A 6,000-nucleotide genomic window follows, 5' to 3' on the forward strand; every position below is an offset into this window, starting at 1 on the left:
AACATTACTCTATGTAAATTTATGATTACACAAATGGTATGTCTTTACGCCATGTACAAACAGAGATACAACATGTATCCCATTTGTTTACAATAAAAAAAAAAAAAAAAACTAAAAGTTCTGGCAAAAAATGGGGAAACTCTCATGACACTGAGTTGGCCAAAGAGTTCTTAGATATGATACAAAAAACAATTCATAAAGTGAAAAATTAGGGGGGATTCAAGATGGCGGACTAGAGGGTGGCTGCGTTTCGTGTTGCTCCAGGACTCAGGACTCAAGAAGAGGAGATATAGAGAGCCTTGGGACCAACTCAAAGCAGCCGGGCGAGAGTCTTCCACTGGGCAGGCATCCTGGACGGGGCGGTAGCCCCAAAAGCAGGGATCTCTGCAAAGTAGAACGGCCGGCGAGGCGCCCCTCCCCCCGCCGCAGCAGTGATCGCAGACAGCTGGGAGCATTGAAGAGGGGGCCGCCCAGAGGAGAAGGAGAAATACGGGCTCGACATGTCGCTTGGAACTGGATCAGCTGCGCCAGGGCTCCGGGCGGCTATCCGGAGGAGCAGCGTGGACTCAGGACTCAAGAAAAGGAGATATTGAGAGACTTGGGACCAATTCAAAGCAGCCGGGCGAGTGTTTCCCACTGGGCAGGCATCCCGGACGGGGCGGTAGCCCCCGGACAGGGCGGTAGCCCCGAAAGCAGGGATCTTTGCAAAGTAGAACTGCCGGCGAGGCGCCCCTCCCCCCGCTGGAGCAGTGATCGCAGACAGCTGGGAGCATTGAAGAGGTGGCTGTTCACCACAGCGCTTCGACTCGGCGCAACCCACCCGCGCCCTGGGAGGCTGCCCAAAGGAGAAGGTGCTTGGTGAGCTGTTTGGACTGAACGTGACCACCCCTGAACACAGGGGGCTGCCCAGAGGAGAAGGAGAAATACGGGCTCGGCACGTCGCTTGGAATTGGAGCAGCTGCGCCAGGGCTCTGGGCGGCTATCCGGTGGAACAGCGTGGTGAGTGGTTTGGTCCCAGAGCATCCGCTCCTGAACATAGGGGGGTTGTCTGGAGAAGGAGGAGGAGCGCGGCGGGGTGCTTGGGCTCGAAGTGACTGCACCAGGGCTACGGGAGGCAGTCGGGACAAGAAGGTGCACACTGAGTTCTTGGGACTCGTGACGCACCAGATCTCTGGGTGACTGCCTGGTGGAGAAAGTGGTGCGTGGTGGGTCACTTGGTCTTAGAGCGACCGCACGGAACAACAGGTGGCTGCCGGAGGAAAAGGCATGTGGCGGGTCACTGGGACTTGGAGCGATCGTAAGGGGCTCCAGGTGGCTGCTCAGAGGAGGGGCCGCATAGCCAGGCGAAAAGTGCATAGCAGGGTCCTGAACGGCTTCTTAGTGGAAGGGCCCCACAGACAAACTGAGGGGCGGAGCGAAGGCTCCAGGACTTCAGGCAGCTTCTCTGAGGAGAGGCAGCCGAAGGAGATTCGTTTGCGAAGGGTGAGGCTTCCAGGCCCAGGAGGTAGGTCCGGGTCCCTGGGAACATTGCAGAAGAAGGCTGCCCAGCCCAGGCGGTAGTTGTGAATTGAACGGAACCTCTGGGAGGAAAACTGACCAGCAAGACCTCCCCACCGGGTGACTCCTCTCTGTTGGGTGAGGTTCTCCCAAAAGGACCGTAAAATCAGAGACACAGGCCCAAACTGGTCTTGCATCAGCCCACAACCTACTTCCCTTTTGGATGACCATTCATCAGCAAGTGAAGGTACCTCTGCCCACTAGCAGGGAATATACCCCACCAGAAGGCCACCACCCCTAGGGAGTCAGCTCCCTTGTGGAGCACTGCATTATCAACTTCCTCCAAGATTTCAGGCTACTGAAGACTAAGAGGGGATATAATAGAAATCTTCAGGGATATTATAAGACAATAGAGGAAATCTGCAATATCACAGCGGTCAACTGATACCTGAACAATATGAGAAAACAAGGAAAGAAAATGCTGCAAACAAATCTAGATGTTACATCAATGAAACCCAACGACAGCATGGCAGAAGAAATGACAGAAAGGGAGTTCAGAATGTACATAATTAAAATGCTCAGGGAAGCAAATGATGAGATGCAAGAGCAAATGCAGGCACTGAATGATCGCACCAATCGACAGTTAAAAGAGCAAATACAGGAAGCAAAATATCACTTCAATAAAGAGTTAGAGATATTGAAAAAAAAACCCAACAGAAATCCTTGAAATGAAGGAAACAATAGACCAAATTAAGAACTCCATAGAAAGCATAACCAATAGAATAGAACACCTGGAAGACAGAACATCAGACATTGAAGATAAAATATTTAACCTTGAAAACAAAGTTGAACAAACAGAGAAGATGGTAAGAAATCATGAACAGAATCTCCAAGAACTATGGGATATCATGAAGAGGCCAAATTTGAGAATTATTGGAATTGAGGAAGGCTTAGAGAAACAGACCAAAGGAATGAACAATCTATTCAATGAAATACTATCAGAAAATTTCCCAAATCTGAAGAATGAAATGGAAGATCAAGTACAAGAGGCTTATAGGACTCCAAATATACAAAATTACAACAGACCCACACCAAGGCACATTATAATGAAAATGCCCAACATACAAAATAAAGACAGAATTTTAAACGCCACAAGAGAGAGGAATCAAATTACATTCAGGGGGAAACCAATACGGATATCAGCAGATTTTTCAATCCAGACCCTAAAAGCTAGAAGGGCCTGGAACAACATTTTTCAAGCCCTGAAAGAAAATGGATGCCAACCAAGAATCTTATACCCAGCAAAACTTACCTTCAAATTTGACGATGAAATAAAATCCTTCCATGATAAACAAAAGCTAAAAGAATTTACAAAAAGAAAGCCAGCATTACAGAACATTCTCAGCAAAATATTCCATGAGGAAGAGATGAAAAACAAAGAAACAAATCAGCAATGGGAGGAACCATCCTAAAGGAATTGTCAAATAAAGGAAGAACCAAGTCGTCTCAAAATAAATAAATAAATAAATAAATAAATAAATAAATAAAATGAACCAAATGACCGGGAATACTAATCATATCTCAATAATAACCCTGAATATTAATGGCTTGAACTCATCAATCAAAAGACATAGACTGGCAGATTGGATCAAAAAGAAAGATCCAACAATATGTTGCCTGCAAGAGACTCACCTCGTAGAAAGAGATACACATAGACTAAAGGTGAAAGGATGGGGGAAAACATATCATGCACATGGACTCAGCAAAAGAGCTGGGGTATCCATCCTCATTTCAGATAAGGTGGACTTCAAGTCAAAACTAGTCAAAAGGGATAAAGAAGGACATTATATACTGCTTAAGGGAACCATAAATCAGCAAGACATAACAATCATAAACATCTATGCCCCAAACAGTGGCTCATCCATGGATGTCAAACAAATACTTCTCAATTTCAGAAACCAAATAGACCATAACACAATAATACTAGGTGATTTTAACACGCCGCTCTCACCACTGGACAGATCTTCCAAACAAAAATTGAACAAAGAAACCATAGATCTCAATAACACAATCAATAATTTAGACTTAACGGACATTTATAGAATATACCATCCAACCAAGAGCGAATACACTTTCTTCTCAGCAGCACATGGATCCTTCTCTAAAATAGACCATATATTATGCCACAAAGCTAATGTAAGCAAATACAAGAAGATAGAGACACTACCTTGTATTCTATCAGATCATAATGGTTTGAAGTTAGAAATAAATGAAAGAGTAAAAAACAGAAGCTACTCCAACACCTGGAGATTAAACAATATGCTATTACATGATGAATGGATAACAGAAGATATTAGGAAGGAAATTAAAAAATTCTTAGAGGTAAATGAGAACAAAGAAACATCATATCAAAATCTTTGGGACACTATGAAAGCAGTACTTAGAGGAAAATTTATTTCATGGAGCGCATTCAATAAAAGAAGTAAAAATCAACAAATAAACAACCTAACACTACAGCTCAAAGCCCTAGAAAAAGAAGAACAGAACAGCACCAAAAGTAGTAGAAGACAGGAAATAGTTAAACTCAGAGCTGAAATCAACGAAATTGAAACAAAAGAAACTATACAAAAAATTGACAAAATAAATAGTTGGTTCTTTGAAAAAATAAACAAAATTGATAAACCCTTAGCCACTCTAACAAAGAGAAGACGAGAGAAAACCCAAATCACCAAAATTCGGAATGAACAAGGAAATATCACAACAGACAGGATTGAAATACAAAACATAATTAGAAGCTATTTTGAAAATCTATATTCTAACCAAATAGAAAATTTCGAAGACTTCAACAGGTTTCTAGAGACATATGAATTGCCTAAATTGAACGAGGAGGACATACAAAATTTAAATAGATCAATTTCAAGTAATGAAGTAGAAGAGGTCATCAAAAGCCTACCAACAAAGAAAAGTCCAGGACCAGATGGGTTCTCAGCCGAGTTCTACAAAATCTTTAAAGAAGAGCTCATTCCAATACTTCTCAAAGTATTCCATGAAATAGAAGAGGAGGGTACCCTCCCAAACTCATTCTATGAAACCAATATTACCCTGATACCCAAGCGAGACAGAGATAAATCGAGGAAAGAAAATTTCAGACCGATATCATTAATGAACATTGACGCAAAAATTCTCAATAAAATTTTAGCAAATCGCATACAAAAATATATTAAAAAGATAGTGCACCACGATCAAGTGGGTTTTATCCCAGGGATGCAAGGTTGGTTCAACATCCGGAAATCAATAAATGTAATTCACCATATCAATAGACTTAAAGTCAAGAACCTCATGATTATTTCAATAGATGCAGAAAAAGCATTTGATAAAATACAACACCCCTTCATGCTCAAAACACTAGAAAAAATAGGGATAGTGGGAACATTCCTTAACATTGTAAAGGCCATCTATGCTAAGCCCATGGCTAATATCATTCTAAACGGTGAAAAACTGAAAGCATTCCCCCTAAAAACTGGAACAAGACAGGGATGCCCTCTTTCACCACTCCTATTCAATATCGTTCTTGAGACTCTAGCCAGAGCAATTAGACAGACCAAGGAAATTAAAGGAATACGAATAGGAAAAGAAGAACTCAAACTATCCCTATTTGCGGATGATATGATTATATACTTAGAGGAACCAGGAAATTCCACCAGAAAACTGTTAGAACTCATAAGTGAATTCAGTAAAGTGGCAGGTTACAAGATCAATGCTCATAAATCCAATGCATTTTTATACATAAGTGAGGAATCCTCAGAAAGAGAAATTATGAAAACTACCCCATTCACCATAGCATCGAAAAAAATAAAATACTTGGGAATCAATCTCACAAAAGAGGTAAAAGACCTCTACAATGAGAACTACAGAACACTAAAGAAAGAAATCGAAGAAAACCTTAGAAGATGGAAAGATCTCCCATGTTCTTGGATAGGCAGAATTAATATTGTCAAAATGGCCATACTACCAAAAGTGCTATACAGATTCAATGCAATCCCAATTAAAATCCCAATGATGTACCTTACAGAAATAGAGCAAGCAATCATGAAATTCATCTGGAAGAATAAGAAACCCAGAATAGCTAAAGCAATCCTTCGCAGGAAAAATGAAGCAGGGGGTATCGCAATACCTGAACTTCAACTTTATTACAAAGCAATAGTAACAAAGACGGCATGGTACTGGTACCAAAATAGAAAGGTAGATCAATGGTACAGAATAGAGGACACGGACACAAACCCAAATAAATACAACTTTCTAATACTAGACAAAGGCGCCAAAAATATGCAATGGAGAAAAGATAGCCTCTTCAACAAATGGTGCTGGGAGAATTGGAAATCCATATGCAACAGAATGAAACTAAACCCATATCTCTCACCCTACACAAAACTCAACTCAAAATGGATTAAGGACCTTGGAATCAGACCAGAGACTCTGCAGATTATAGAAGAAAAAGTAGGT

The sequence above is a fragment of the Sciurus vulgaris genome, assembly GCF_902686455.1.
Source record: "Sciurus vulgaris genome assembly, chromosome: 15".
Lineage (NCBI taxonomy): Eukaryota > Metazoa > Chordata > Mammalia > Rodentia > Sciuridae > Sciurus > Sciurus vulgaris.